General features: G+C 44.2%; 1 protein-coding gene across 1 annotated transcript in view; it reads left to right on the plus strand.

The window, feature by feature from the left end:
• Window positions 1-10,364: 10,364 nt before the first annotated feature.
• The window catches only part of cdc42ep4b (CDC42 effector protein (Rho GTPase binding) 4b), a 32,031-nt gene continuing 25,423 nt past the window's right edge, over window positions 10,365-16,972 (plus strand). The window contains exon 1 of the mRNA XM_060844932.1: window positions 10,365-10,461. The gene's annotated coding sequence lies outside the window, so the exon portion shown is untranslated. The remainder of the gene's footprint in view (window positions 10,462-16,972) is intronic.

Raw genomic sequence — 16,972 nt, forward strand, 5'->3', positions numbered from 1 at the left:
GGTATTTAAAAAGTACTTAATTGCTACTTTTTTTAGAAAGCACAAATATATGCTCATACCTTATACAGGAATGAAAAAATGTGGCATACAGTCACAACAACTAATTGGAAGGCTATTGGAATGTTAGCCTTTATTGCAAGAGGAAGTATAAAAGTAGGGAGGTCTTGCTACATCTGTACAGAGAATTGATGAGTGTACTGTCTGTTGTGTTCAACTTTCATCACCTTAAAAACGGGCATATTTGCCATTGGAAGCAGTTTGCAAAATGTTCATTAGTCTAATTCCTGGGAATGATAGTTTTGTCTTTTGAGGAAAGGTTGAGTAGGCTGATTACTCATTGGAGTTTAGGAGAATGAGGTTACCTTACTGAAACTATTTTTTAAGATTCTGAGAGAGCTTGACAAGGTAGAAGCAGAGACGATGTTTCCCTTTATGGGGATTCTAGCGCTAGAAGTCAAAATAAGGGGTCTCTTGTTTAAGATGGAGATGAGAAGGAATTTCTCATGCTTAGAGTTCTTTTCCCTATTAGCAATAGATACCAAGTCATCTAATATGTTCAAAACTGAATGAGGGAGATTTTGGTTGACAAGGGAGTCAAAGTTTGAGGGGCAGGCAAGAAAGCGAAGTTACAGCAAAAGTTGTGATCTTACTGAAGGGTGAGGAAGACTTAAGAGGCCAAATAGTTCATGACAGCTTCTTCTATTTCCTATAGTCACAGCAAATGAACACCAAGATTAGATTTAGCTGTGATGCTATTTTACCTATCTACCAACTTACAGTGGGTGTAAGTTTGATCGCCCTGAAAATAGGAAGTAGGATTAACCTTTGCTATTGCTTCCAACGTAGGCAGAAAATCCACTTAGTACTGCCTGCCAATTAACATATTTGCAGTGTCCAGCCTAAACTAACCAAATTGTTGAGTGATTTCTGTCTCTGAAGGGGACCCAAATCATGACAGACAAGCACCAGTCATGTCGGTTTGCAGTATTAAGGGAGAGATGGATGACTTGGTTCTTTTTATCCTCACTATCCTTTTGCTCTTCCACTGTTTCTTTTCCTCCAACGATAACCAACTGACAGTTATTTTGTGCTTAAAAAGCACAATGGTAGGACAGTTGTGAGGAGTCTGGGTATCAAGATGGATATGCAGCAAGTGCTGAAACTCATTCCGGTGCAGAAAATGATTTTGGCACATCTCTATGACTCTATCATCCTCCTAGGTCAGAACAGTGTTGAGCGAGAATCCTTAGAGTGTTAACGGGAAGTTTTTAAACTGTGGTTTAAATATGGAAGGCCAGTAGGTTTTCAGTTCAGAATAATCAAGGATTAATTTTAGTTTAGAAAACCAGGAGCGTTTGAAAGTTTTTAGAGTAGCATGGAGGAGCTCTGACTGGGGCCTGAACTATGATTTCTCTTCTATCTGTTTTCAGAACAGTTAAGGGAAATTGGTTACCTCAGTCGAAAGGTTTAGTTGTGCAGCTTCCATACCAGATGTGTATGGTTACACACGTGCAGGTTATTTCAACTGAGGATGTCTAAATTTGCAGTTTGATGGGTATTCATGAAAAGAAAATTCCACAGTTCACAGCACAGAAATTGGAAGAATCCGTAAAATAGAACTTACAAGATTTGATATAGAGGGGTAATATCTTGGGTTTTAGACTCAAATGGATAATGTTGGGCAATAGATTGAAACTTAACTTTGATGGGTATTAAGATTTTTTTACAACTGTAGCTTTTTAAAAAAAAGTACAAAATTTTGTTGTTAAAGTAAATTCGCAGTCTCATGATCATGTGGGTGAATAAACATGAGTTTCAAAACAAAACCATCATGCCAGGTTTCATTCTGGGATCTGGCTTGTTCAGTATTACCAGAGTTGGGATCATAACCATACAGCAGTACAGAATGAATTCATTCCACAAGAGAGGTCTTTTCCTGAGAGGATGGAACTGCAGTCCAGGTGGATCACTTCATGGTCTGAATATCTGAGTTACACAAGGTTTAACAGCAGTATCATGCTCTTTTGGCCGCAGACTTCAACTTGTAAATGAATGGTCACAAAGTTGAAAAGAAAATATTGAAAACTACAAATTACATTACCGAAGGGCCATTACCATCACATTTCAACAATATCAAGGATGGTCTACATCATGTAGGTATCTTCGGAGTCATTTACCAGAAGCAATTTTAATTATGTAGCACGTCTAATGTGAAACATCCATATTACCATACAAGACATAAAATTAAAAATTTAACAGCAAAGCAATTAGGACTTAGAATCAACCTGAGTTTTAAATCAAGGGAGGTGGAAAGCCAGAGGTTTAAGGAAGAAAGTTAAGTGCATCAGATTGAAAAGCTAAAAGGTTAACCCGAAACAATGGGACTAAAAATGTTGGAGGTCCATATCATTGAATTTTCCAGGAATTTTGCATTCAATGTTACAGGGACCAGAAAATGATTGATTTAAAACAGGGGACTGAGTTTTTTTTTTAAAAAAGCAAATGTCTTGGAAGAATAAAAGTCAGTGCAGATTACTGAGTGCAAGATTGTGTAGGCCAGGATAGTGTGTTTTGGGTGCATATTAATGAAGGTTGCAAGACAAGTGGCCTAAGTCAAGATTCAACAGACTGAAACTGCAGTGAAAGGTGAAGGTGACTGGTTTAAAACAGTTGTTTGCTGTCGCGGCTCTGCACTGGTCCTGTTAGTAAAGGTCACAGATCAACTGTCATAATGCAATAGACAAAGATGGTGACAAATTTCTGAGCACAGCCAAATGTGAGAACTCAAACTGTCATGATCGAGAGTAATAAACTATTGCATAGTTTAAAAAAAGCTAGGATCGTTGATGCTGCTCCTTGCTGCATCTTTACTTGCTACACAATGAAGATTATATCCTTTAGCAAGACAAACTCCACCTTAGCATGCACAGTTCTTTTGCCACTGAGAGGAAGCAATTGAGAAGCACATTGGAGAAACCTTCCCTGAAACAGACAGTGCAAAATCTATCACTGCTTCCAATGTGCTGGTTCAACTTTTGGTCAATGAAAAAAATTAATATTTGAGGACCAGGAGCACAAATCTGGGAATAAGCTCGTGGTTTATAGAGTTGCAGTGACTCCTGCATTCCTGCATGCTTCACAGACTTAGGGACAATCCACAGTATGCAGCTCAAAGAATTGGAGAACTGCCACTGCCATTGTCTTTATAAAATCCTTCAAAGTTTGTTTGCATGGTACATAGTCTAATATGAACATTGTCTCCAAAGCCAACGATACCAATAGAGGGACTAATCATGCAAAACAATTACAGGGACGGGGATGCACACATTTCTTCTTGCTCACATGCCTGACACTAGGCTCCCAAAGTAAAAAGTGAAGTCTGCAGATGCTGGAGATCAGAGCTGAAAATGTATTGCTGGTTAAAGCACAACAGGTCAGGCAGCATCCAAGGAACAGGAAATTTGACGTTTCGGGCCAGAGCCCTTCACCAGGCTCCCAAAACAATTACTCTATTCTGTATTCTAAAGTACAGAGACTCCCAAAAGAGTGAGGAAATGTTTGGCAAAGTTCTCAAAGTATCCCTGAAGAAATCCAACATTCCTGAGAATTGACAGGAACCCCTTGCCTGCAACAGCCCAAAGTAGAAAGTCAGCATCCACAAAGACAGGACGCAAAGACCTCATTCAAACGGAACACCACTCCAACATCGAATTATCATTGAACCATACAATTAAACTTATGGGATGAGGATGTTCCATGACTGTCCTAAACATAAATGACAGATGAAGCATATTTGAGCACAAAGGTCAAGCCTGAATACTGTAGTTTATAGCTAACCAAGTGGATAATCTACTGAGCTTCCTACAGAGGGTTCAACTATCATAAAACCAGCCTTCAGATAATTAGAAGCATTCCAAATGCCAAACTACTGAGCATACTGAAGGCTGTAGACTGCAATATCATCACAACTATAGGAATAATGATTTGTGCTCCAGCACCGCCTTCACCTCTGGCTAAGTTTTTACAACACTGGCAGATACCAGACATAGTGGGCAAGTACTTAAAACAAAAGAAAAAAGAATAGGGCAAACCCAATCCAATCTACTACCATCGCATTAGCAAAGTGATACAAGGGGTTACCTACATGGCATTTGCTTAACACACTCCACAAAAATTACCTGGATCTCATGACAACCATGGTGTAAATATGTATAATAGAGGGAGAATGACTGCCTTTACATCAGAGTATATGACTTCCTCCCCACCTACCCACTCTGACCTATCACCAACAACTCCCACCTTCATCGCCTTCCTAACTACCTTCCCTCCCAGCCACAACCCCTCCCATGGGCGCCCCCACATTCTTGATGAAGGGTTTATGCCCGAAACGTCAATTCTCCTGTTCCTCAGATGCTGCGCTTTTTCAAAGCCTGATCTCCAGGATCTGCAGTCCTCACTTTCTCCTAGAGTATTAATTGATTGCATTGTCAAGGAGTTATCGCCAAATTGTAATCAAGCAGATCCAGGGGATGGAAATTCCTAATACATAAAAAGGAAGAGCTGGGATTGTCAAAGCATGATCCCTTCAACTCAAAGAACTTTCAGGACTTTCCCTCAGCTTAGCCACATTCAGCTGCATTATGAATGAAGTCCCTCCCTTGATAAAGTCATGGGATAAGTGGGCAAAAATCTTTCAGATATAACATAATGTGGGGAAAATGTGAAGTTTTTCCCGGTGGAAAGGAGAATAAAAGAGTATTATTATAGAGTACAAATGCAGAATTCCTAGGTGTAGAGAAATCTAGGTGTTCTGGTGCTTAAGTCAGAAAGTTATTATTTGGTATAACACATAAGCAAAGCAACTAATTAGATGGCATTCCTAGGACCAGAAATGAGCAACTTTTTCACGCAGAGGGTAGTACGTGTATGGAATGAGCTGCCAGAGGATGCGGTGGAGGCTGGTACAGTTGCAACATTTAAGAGGCATTTGGATGTGTATATGAACAGGAAGGGTTTGGAGGGATATGGGCCGAGTGCTGGCAGGTGGGACGAGATTGGGTTGGGATGTCTGGTTGGTGTGAATGGGTTGGACCGTTTCCATGCTGTACATCTCTATGACTCTATGACTCTATATGGTGGAGGCAGTGGAGACTGGAGGATCATGATGTTATCCAGTGAGGAAGGAATTGATAGACAAGAGGAATTGTGTAAAAGTCACTATCATTTAGAAATATAATGGCTAAATCAACAACTTACATTAATTTGCCTTTAGCATAATAGGAGCAAAGATAGGTCATTCAGCCCCTCAAGCCTGTTCCACTATTCAATGGCTGATCTGCAGCCTAATTCCATATACCTGCCTTTGTTCCATATCTATTATACCTTTGTTTAACAAAAAATTATCCATCTCAGATATAAAGTTAGCAGGTCCAGCATCCACTGTCATTTGTGGAAGAGAGTTCCAAACATCAACCACCCTTTTGTATAAAAGTGCTTCCTTATATTGCTCCCAAATGGTCTGGCCCTAATTTTCAGAGTATGCACCCTTGTTCTAAAACCCCCAATCAGAGAAGATAGCTTATCCTCATGTACCCCATCTTTTTCTGTTATTAGCTAGTAGAGTTGAGGGATGACCTTATAAAAGTTTAAAAAATCAGGCAGGGCATCAATAAGCTGAATGGCAAGAGTCTTTTCCCTAAGTTGGGGGAGTTCAAAACTGGGGGCCATTCTTTTCAGGTGAAAGGAGAAAGTTTTAAAGAGGACGAGGAGCAAGTTTTTACACAGTTGTTTGTGTGTGAAATGGACTGCCTGAGGAAGTGGTGAATGCAGATGCATTTATAACATTTAAAAGAAAATTGGATAAGGACATGAATAGGAAAGGTTTGGAGGGGTATGACAAAGCATAGGCAGGTGAGACTAGTTTAGTTTGGGAATACAGTCAGCGTGGACTATTTGGAGTGAAGGATCTGTTTCCATGCAGTATGACTGAGTCCAGAACTAGAGGGCATAGGTTTAGGGTGAGTGGGGAAAGATATAAAAGGGACCTAAGGGACAACTTTTTCCACACAGAAGATGGTGCTTTATGGAATGAGCTGCCAGAGGAAATGGTGGATGCTGGTACAAATACAGCATTTAAAACACATCTGAATGGGCATATGAATAGGAAAGGTTTGGGGGAATATGGACCAAGTGCTGGTAAATGGGACTAGATTAGTTTAAGATATCTGGTCAGCATGGACGAGTTGGACCGAAGGGTCTGTTTGCGTGCTGCATATCTCTATGACTTCATAACATGGGTGAAAGTGGGTATCAAGGTGGTGATCAAGTCTCAAGTCAAAGGATAAACGTGCTCTACCCACAAGACATGGGGCTAGGCTGCCTTGCAGACAGGCTGTCAGGGGAATTGGATTCAGATAGCCATGGTGATCTACTCTGGACGCTTCAAATATAAATGCCCTCACAAGATACGTGCAGAACAAAATGAACACTATTTTGCACCACTGAAGCCACAGGCGCTACACATCCACATCTTGTGCTGACCGGACCGGGACTCTCATGACCACAGTTGCTAGCACCTAAAAGTTCATCACCAATAATAGCACCCTGGGCAAACAGGGATACATGTTAAAAATAATATAAATCCGGGGGGGCGGGGGTGATGGGATGGCCGGGGCGGGGAGGGGGGGAGGAGACCAGGCAACTGACTCAAACTGCACTACACTGACTTGTTTTGCATACTTCAAAATGGAGCTCCAGTGCGTTAATTTCCAAGCATTCATTTCTTTGTACAGGCAATTATGCTTTTTTATTTCCCGCACCCCTATGTGTAAAGGAGGTGATGAGCAGACTTAGCACACTGTTGGTTATTATCAAAACTCTTTTAATATCGTGCTCTGAAAATGTGTTGCTGGGAAAGCGCAGCACGTCAGGCAGCATCCAAGGAGTAGGAGAATTACGTTTCGGGCATGAGCCCTTCTTCAGGAATGAGGAGAGTGTGCCAAGCAGGCTAAGATAAAAGGTAGGGAGGAGGGACTTGGGGGAGGGGCTTTGCAAATGCGATAAGTGGAAGGCGGTTAAGGTGAGGGTGATAGGCCGAGGTGGGGGCGGAGAGATCAGGAAGAAGATTGCAGGTTAGGAAGGTGGTGCTGAGTTCGAAGGTTGGGACTGAGACAAGGTGGGTGCAGGGAAATGAAGAAACTGGAGAAATCTGAGTTCATCCCTTGTGTTTGGAGGGTTCCTAAGCAAAAGATGAGGTGCTCTTCCTCCAGCCTCGTGTTGCTATGGTCTGGTAATGGAGGAGTCCAAGGACCTGCATGTCCTTGGTGGAGTGCGAGGGAGAATTGAACTGTTGAGCCATGGGGTAGTTGGGTTGGTTGGTCTGGGTGTCCCAGAGGTGTTTTCTGAAATATTCTGCAAGTAGGCAGCCTGTCTCCCCAGTATAGAGAAGGCCACTTCTGCCTCCAATGACATCACTCACCTGCACAACAACCATGCCGCATGCGTCTCCACCTCCACGCCGATCTCCGTCATCACGCCTAACCCCGCCCCCACGCTGATCTCCATCCGCACGCCTAACCCCGACCCCACGCCGATCTTCGTTCACACGCCTAACCCCGCCCCAACCCCAATCTCCATCCCCGCCCCGATTCCCACCCCCACGGCCAACCCCGACCCACTCCCAACTCCAACCCCACACCAGGTGCTAGCTCCCAGCCCTGCCGTGTTTTCACCATCCCTCCAGAACTACCCCTCTCTGATGATGAAAGATCAGTCCTCGGCAGAGGCCTCACCTTCATTCCCCTACGCTCTCGGATTAATGAGTTCATCACGCAGCGAAACATCGAACAATTCTTCCGCCGCCTTTGCCTCCGCACCTACTTCTTCAACCAGGATTCTCGCCACCCTCTGACGACGCATTCTCCCGCCTCCAACATACCCCATCCACCTGGACACCGCGTGCTGGTCTCTTACCTGCCCTTGATCTCTTCATAGCCAACTGCTTCCGCGACATTAACTGCCTCAACCTCTCCACCCCTCTCATCCACTCCAACCTCTCACCCTCGGAACGTGCAGCCTTCCACTCCCCTCTGTTCCAACCCCAACCTCATTATCAAACCAGCAGACAAGGGAGGTGCGGTCGTAGTTTGGCGCACCAACCTTTACACCGCTGAGGCTAAACACCAGCTCGTGGACACCTCCTCCTACTGTCCCCTTGACCATGACCCCACCTTCCACCACCAAACCATCATCTCCCAGACCATCCATAACCTCATCACCTCAGGGGATCTCCCATCCACCGCCTCCAACCTCAGCCCCACAACCCCGCACCGCCCGTTTCTACATCCTGCCCAAAATCCACAAACCTGACTGCCCCGGCCGACCCATTGTCTCAGCCTGCTCCTGCCCCAACGAACTCATCTCTGCATACCTCGACATGGTCCTGTCCCCCTTAGTCCAAGAACTCCCCACCTCCGTTCGACACCACCCACGCCCTCCACTTCCTCCATGATTTTCGCGTCCCCGGTCCCCAACGCCTTATCTTCACCATGGACAGCCAGTCCCTGTACACCTCCATCCCCCATCACGAAGGACCCAAAGCCCTCCGCTTCTTCCTTTCCCGCCGTACCATCAGTACCCTTCCACTGACACACTTCTTCGACTGACTGAACTGGTCGTCACTCTGAACAATTTCTCTTTCCAATCCTCCCACTTCGTCCAAACCAAAGGAATAGCATGGGCATCCGCATGGGCCCCAGCTATGCCTGCCTCTTCGTAGGATATGTGTAACAGTCCATCTTCCGCAGCTACACTGGCACCACCCCCCACCTTTTCCTCCGCTACATCGATGAATGTATCGGCGCTGCCTAATGCTCCCACGAGGAGGTTGAACAGCTCATTCACTTTGCCAACACCTTCCACCCCGACCTATAAACCGACCGACTACCTACACTACACCTCCTCCCAACCTGCCCCCTGTAAAAATGCCATCCCATATTCCCAATTGCTTCGTCTCCGCCACATCTGCTCCCAGGACGACCAGTTCCAATACCGAACAACCCAGATGGCCTCCTTCTTCAAATACTGCAATTTCCCCCCAGACGTGATCGACGATGCTCTCCACCGCATCTCCTCCACTTCCCACTCCTCCGCCCTTGAGTCCCACCCCTCCAATCGCCACCAGGACAGAACCCCACTGGTCCTCACCTACCACCCCACCAACCTCCATATACAGCGTATCATCCGTCGTCATTTACGCCATCTCCAAACGGACACCACAACCAGGGATATATTTCCCTCCCCTCCCCTATCAGCGTTCCGAAAAGACCACTCCCTCCGTAACTCCCTTGTCAGGTCCACACCCCCCACTAACCCAACCTCCACTCCCGGCACCTTCCCCTGCAACCGCAAGAAATGCAAAACTTGTGCCCACACCTCCTCCCTTACTTCCCTCCAAGGCCCTAAGGAATTCTTCCATATCCGCCACAAATTCACCTGCACCTCCACACACATCATTTACTGCATCCGCTGCACCCGATGTGGCCTCCTCTATATTGGGGATACAGGCTGCCTACTTGCGGAACATTTCAGAAAACACCTCTGGGACACCCGGACCAACCAACCTAACCACCCCGTGGCTCAACACTTCAACTCCCCCTCCCACTCCACCAAGGACATGCAGGTCCTTGGACTCCTCCATCGCCAGACCATAGCAACATGACGGCTTGAGGAAGAGTGCCTCATCTTCTGCCTAGGAACCCTCCAACCACAAGGGATAAACTCAGATTTTTCCAGTTTCCTCATTTCCCCTCCCCCCACCTTGTCTCAGTCCCAACCCTCGAACTCAGCACCGCCCTCCTAACCTGCAATCGTCTTCCTGACTTCTCCACCCCCACCCCGGCCTATCACCCTCAACTTAACCTCCTTCCACCTATCGCATTTCCAACGTCCCTCCTCCCTACCTTTTATTTGAGCCTGCTTGGCACACTCTCCTCATTCCTGAAGAAGGGCTTATGCTGAAACGTCGACTCTCCTGCTCCTTGGATGCTGCCTGACCTGCTGTGCTTTTCCAGCAACACATTTTCAGCTCTGATCTCCAGCATCTGCAGTCCTCACTTTCCCCTAATATAGTGCTCTGCCAAACTAGAGTTGATACCAATTTTTTTGTTGCATGAATAGAATTCTGCCTTTTAAAAATATCATAATAATCGCTCCAATCCAGTCAACAATACACCTACGCACTTAATACAACTTTTTTTTGAATGACGCTGCTGAGAAATTACAGATCCTTGTAGAGCAGCCCATTGGCTCTTGACACGAATGACGCGCTCAATGACGTTACGGGCGACGATTGGACGGTGTGTGAACTGCCCGGAGCGATACCACACAATGTGTAAACGTAAAGGGAACAACAGGGGCTGGGAGCATAAAGAGGGAGTGAGAGTATAAGCCACGGAATCGGAGGTAGGATGTGTTCAGAATTTTCTTTTTTTTTAGGCGAGGAGGAATAGTGGCGTCTCCCCACTTTAATATATAGCGTTGCCGTTGATGTCCTGCCTGGGCGTTCACCGCCGTGTGCAGGTTTACGACCATCCGGCGTTGTTTGTTCTCCTCTGGTGGAGCCCGTGGCTCCAACCCGTGCCCCTCCCGTCGTCTTCCTCTATTATTGGCTCTGGGCATGTTTTCACCTTCCGTGGAGACGTCCGGTGGTTCGTGGCCATGGCAGAGGCGCCAGCTTGGGGGGGGGGGGGGTTTGAGGCTCGAGCTTGCGTAGGTCAGGCGTTCGAATTCCCGCTGGGATTTGGAACGTTCGGGCCGCGAGCAGTGACCGTTAACGGCCGTTTCTCTTCACGGGCGAAGGCGCGAGCCGCCTGGGAGGGGGATGGGTCTTCGCCCACCCAACCCTTATGGCGCCTTCCCGATACAGTACCCAGCTCGGGTATTCTCTTCATGGTCTCGGATCGTTGTGCTACAACCTTTGTGCTATCCACTGAGAATCTTCCTTGTCCCACCGTGTTTTTTTTCCCAGCCACCAGTAACGGCCATCCTTCCATTTGCTTCTTCCCCTCCCATCAGGAAGACCGGGAAGTACTAATGTTCCAAAATGGGACACCAGGAAAGTTAGCCGAGAGGAATATACCTTCATCCTGCCCTAGTCGGGTGTTCTCCGTATTTATTCGTGAAGTGACTTCTCTGCTTTAATCTCCTCCAGCAAGTAATTCTGGTCCCTTTATCGTGGTCCATGCATCGCTTCTCGTCATTAGGACATCTTTAACAATATAACATGTCAAAATGCATTTACTGTCGCTCATGTTACAAAACATTATTTTCTCTTCAAAAGAAAGGGATTTTGTTTCACAAACCCTGTACTCTATTTAGCTTGGTGGCTTTTACTATGGGTAATTACAGGAAAGGGGACAAACCCATATGGAAATGAAGTGGGAACATGGGGTTTGGACGACTGCTCGGGTGAATGATATAAACAAAAGTATGTCAACTGATTGGTCAGTTGAAGTTACCCCCCCGTGCTGAAGGTTAATTTTTATGGAATAAAATAGCTTTTCATTAGGGATACCCAGCTGCCCTATCTTGATACATAACCTTGAGTTGCCATTAGGCTGCTTGACTTTTGCAAGGAGACTGGGGGTTCTCATTCAGTCCAAACCTACGATTTCGTAATACTAATTAAACAATTTCAATCAAGACTGTCCAATTTGGTGTTTCTTTTTTAATCGCTGCGTTTTATCAGGTTTCAGTTTCTTTTGTAGGTGACATAACAGGCTTTTTTTTACTGGTATGTTGTTAGTCTAGAGTGGCACTGACGGTGCTGTTTCAAAAACAGATTTTTTTTAAGCCGTCCCTTTATTGAAATGCAAATGAATAGCAGATGTGGCGTGTAGGTTTGTAAAAAGGAAATACAGATCCTCTTTCTGCTCCTATTTTCCCATAGTGAATGTTATTACTTGAGCAGTTTTTAATCATTAATTTTAATTTTTATTATCTTGAGGGTACTTGTTAATTATACTCCCACTCTGGAAATCGAATTTGATTATAATGGCACATCAATTGCAATCTCGCACCATCCTTTTTAAAATATGGCTGACTAATCCACAGACCCTTATGCTTTTGATATGACTAACTGCTAATGGCACTCAGGTATACAGTTTTCTCATTACCCTCAGTTTACCAATGCTGTCGTGCTATCAATCTGAAGATGAGTCTGAACCTTTTGTTTCACCATTCTCCCCTTAATCCAATAATAATGTCCAAGACTTTTATTTATACAGTAAATATGTACAATGACTACTTGGGATTGTAGTGATCATGTTGTTCCAACATTGCATAAATTATCTATACCTGAAGTTTACAACACATGCTTTGTCATCTGCTGAAATATATCATTTTAGCTGTAGCATTTTACCTTCACTTTATGATCAAGTATTTATGGATAGCTCAGTCATTATTAAGGCATGAGCAAACTTTTACAAAAACCTTTGGTTACAAAACCAGATGAATTCATAATTGATTAATAGAATTGACAACAAAACAAGTTGTTGTAAAATGTACTTAATAACTTTCATGACGTCTGATGTTTCGGTGTTTGGGGTGCAAATGTCAAGACCATTGTGTATAACTTTATTTCACCCATGAATTGGTCTTTTTTCTTTGTAGTATCAACTTGGGAAGTTTCAATTTAATTGCAAAGCTGTACACAAAATTAGCTATCAACTGAGTCTTTGTTCCAAGTACCAATGTTTGATAATGTGCATATTGCCAAACCTCCAGATATTTAATTTAATCAGACCACAGTTAGTCCATATACGGAGCCTTAAAAACAATAATCAATTGTTGGACAGATTTCATCTTTGCAAATTAGAAGGTGCCATATTGATTTTGCTGCCCTCAGTTAGTGTACCATCAGTGAATTCCCCCCTATCAGCATTGGCAGAAACTGAGTTGGACTTACTATATAAAAACAGTGGATACAAGAGAAGGTCAGAGCCTAGGGTAGTAGTAACTTCCCTCCTGCTCCCCAAAGCCTGTCCACCATCTACAAGGCATAGATCAGGAGTACAATGGAATACTCTCCATCTGCCTGGATGGGTGCAGCTCAATACCATCAGGGACGAAGCAGCTCACTTGATTGAGATCACATCCACAAACATTCTCACTCTCTTCCACCATGTTCATGTAGCAGCAGTGTGTATTATCTACAAGTCGCACTGCAGAAATTTGCCAAAGATCCTTCAACAAATGCACTTTCCAAACCCACAACTAGAAGGACAAGGGCAGCATATTCACTGTCCTAACTTGGAACCACATGACTTCCTGCAATGTCACCAAGTCAAGATCCTCGTATTCCCTCCCTAACTCCATTATGGGTCTACCTACAGCATATGAACTGCAGTGGTTCAAAGCAATCATTCCACCACCACCTTCTCAAGGACAACTAGGAATGACTGGCCTGGCCAGTGACACACATGTTCCACAAGTGAATGAAAAAGAAAATCCAGTTTTGAAATATGAGCATTTCTGAAAATATTGTTAATAACTGACACTTCCTCAGTTGCTTTTGAGAAAGTGCCTTTGCCTTAATTCGTAGCAGTCATTTTGAAGGTACTATCACAATGATGTAAACAGATTCTTCAGAATTTAACCTGTGGGTTCTGAGCACGTCCATAGGGCTCCAGTAGGGATCAGAAATGTGCACTGAGAGAAACAGTATGCCTTTTCACCTGAGGAATCAGAGTGAACTTTGCCATCCAGTTAAGAATAACGGGCAGGATTCTAATCTGGAAGCATACTAATTTGAGGAGCAGTATTAGCAGGTTTCCATGGCAGGCAAATAGGAGCAAAGTATAAGCCTTTTTTTAATGTAATTTAAGAGTAAAAGTCACCTTTCCAGCATTGAGGGCCCACTTTGGGTTTGGGTTTTTTTTTATTGGGGTAAACAAAGAAACTGAGATATTCTAAGTTTGCCTGGAGCACTGGCTGAAACGCCTCCATACTGTGGTTCAGGGATGTCCTGTTGGCAGCTAAAATCTTCCTGTTGGGGAAGATCCCAATTGCCCTCATTCAGTTCGCCTTAAATGGCCACTGGTTAGCTTAATCTGCTCCTTGCCACAGTTTGAGTATTTCCACAGGTAGCCCTGACACAATCCAATCCTATCTCAGGACAAGCAATAAAAAGTCCCATTTCCATCAGGAAGTGGGGGACTAGAACAAAGGTCTTTGGGTACCATTATTGCTTATCCTGTTGCTCTAAAATCTCCCAGCCTAAGTTCACCACCTCTACTCCTGCGTAGATATCAAGTTAATGCGTTGCTGTCCCATGTCCCTATAGGTGGTGGAAGTCACCCATTTGGAATGTGCTGCTAAAATATTTTCAACAACTTACTAGATTAGATTATTTACAGTGTGGAAACAAGCCCTTCGGCCCAACAAGTCCACACCGACCCGCTGAAGTGCAACCCACCCAGACCCAGGATGGGATGTCAACCAAGTATAAACCTACTGGATAGTAGGAGAAAGTGAGGACTACAGATGTTGGAGATCAGTGTCAAAAAAGTGTGGTGCTAGAAAATCGCAGCCTGTCAGGCAGCATCTGAGGAGCAGTAGTGTCAGCGTTTCGACCGTAAGCTCTTCATCAGGAATATCGATAATGGTAGCAAAGGCCTTTGTTCTCGTCCCTCAGTTCCTGATGTATATGGATCTTTTTATTGTCCTGAGATAGGATGAGATTGTATATCAAGGCTTCCTGATGAAGAGCTTATGCTCGAAATGTCGACTCTTCTGCTCCTCGAATGCTACCTGACCAGCTGTGATTTTCCAGCACCACACTTTTTGATCTACTGGATAGTGTCAAGCTTTTTGACTATTACAGCAGTTGTTCTTATTTGGACAAATGGGAAATATTCCATTGCACACCAAATAGCTTTGTAACTGGTGGAGAGGCTTGCAGGAGGTGGGTCACCTTTGGGATACCTGTCTTCTGATCTGCTTTAATTTCTGTAGCATTTGAATGACTTGTTCAGTATCTAGCCAATGGAATCCCTTAATGTTGGTGAGGACTTGTGATCAATCTCTTCTTGGAGGTTGTGTTTTGAAGAAGTTTCCAAGGTGATAGATGAGAGCAGCATGGTAGATGTCTGTCTGGACTTTGCAGGCCTCTGTTGCAGTCCTTGCTATGGATAGTGTGGTTAGTTAGGTTAGATCACATGGGATCCCGTGAGAGGGAGCCACTTGGATAAAAATTGGCTTACAGAAGATCAAGGATGGTAGTAAAGGATTATTATTCAGACTGGAAGCCTTTGACCAGAGGTGTGCTGCAAGGATCGGTTCTAGGTCCACTGTTGTTCGTCGTTTATGTAAACGATTTAATGAGAATATAGGAGGTATGGTTAGTAAGTTTGCGGATGACACCAAAATCAGTGGTGTAGTGGACTGTAAAGAATAATATCTAAGAGCACAATGAGATCTTCATCAGTTGGGCCAAAAGGCCGAGAAGTGGCAGGTGGCGTTTAATTTAGATAAATGCGAGATGTTGCATTTTGGTGAGGCAAACCAGGGTAGGACTTGCGCAGTTAATGACAGGACCCTGGGAATGTGTTTGAACAGAGGGGTGGGGTTCCTTGAAGGGATGTCGCATGTAGACCAGGGTGGTAAGGAAGACATTTGGCGCACTTGCCTTCATTGGTGAGAGCATTCAGTACTGGAGTTGTGAGGTGTCTACACAAGACATTGGTGAGTCCACCTTTTTGGATCACTATGTACAATTCTGGTTGTCCTGATGTTGAACTAGAAAACTCACATGGAAAAGAATTCCAAGGATGTTGCCAGGACTGGAGGGTTTGAGTTACAAGGAGAGGCTGGTATTTTTCACTGGGGTGTTGGAGGTGCTTTTTTTTTTGGGGGGATACGGTGCGGTGACCTCAGAGGTTTATATAAACATGGGCCTGGTTAAAGTGAATACCAAGGTCTTTTTCCAAGGGTAGTTGAGTCCAAAGCTAGAAGATACAGACTTAAAGTGAGAAAGAAAAGATTTAAAAGGGACCTAAGGGGCAGCTTTTTCATGCAGAAGATGTTGCGTGTATGGAATGAGTTGCCAGTGTAAATGGTCGAGACAGGCACAATTACAACACTTAAAAGGAAAAGTTAAGTGAAAGATGGGTCAAACACAGACAACTGGGACTTGTTCAATTTAGGGCCTGGTCAGCAGGGACGAGTTGGATCGAAGGCTCTGTTTCTGTGCTGTATCACCCTATGATTCTATTCTGCAATAGAAATATTATTTGCTATTTGTCCAAGACACTGGGTTATCAAAGTCTTGCTTAATGCGGGCATGATCTATGTTCTTATGATAAGAATTATTATTGTAAAGGGAGCTGAATATTGTGCAGTCATTAGTGAATAGTTCCATTTAAGACCTTGCGATTAAAGTGAAGGTCATTACATAGGGTGTACAAAACAGGGCCCATGTAGTGGTTGTGACTCTACCTCTGAGCCAGGAGACCCAAATTCAAGTTCCATCTGCCTAGATGTATAATTTTATCTCTAAACACTGGTTAGAAAATATGGACACATCACACAATTCAGGCTGTAAGTGGTACACTCTGTTAGTTGTACTTCTCTCTTGTCCTCCTGTCTGATTTAAATCTACCAACATAACTGTCTTCCCTTGTAACTTTATATACTTATCTAGTTTCCCTCATGCATCTGTACTATTCACCATTTCTGTCATTCCCTCTCAGTGATTTCCACATTCTCACCATTCTTTGGGTAAAGAAGTTTCTTCTGAATTTCTTGTTGGATTTCTTGGTAACTATCCTGTGTTGTTGATTTGTTATGCTTTTCCCCTTGAGGAAACATTCTCTCATTCCCTCTCCCCTTTTTCTCCCCATCCCTGCTGTATTAAAGCATCTCATGATTTTAATACCTTTTAGTTTACCCCACATGCTTTTTGTCAGGATAAGTG

The sequence above is a fragment of the Hemiscyllium ocellatum genome, chromosome 25, assembly GCF_020745735.1.
Source record: "Hemiscyllium ocellatum isolate sHemOce1 chromosome 25, sHemOce1.pat.X.cur, whole genome shotgun sequence".
In the NCBI taxonomy this organism is placed as follows: domain Eukaryota; kingdom Metazoa; phylum Chordata; class Chondrichthyes; order Orectolobiformes; family Hemiscylliidae; genus Hemiscyllium; species Hemiscyllium ocellatum.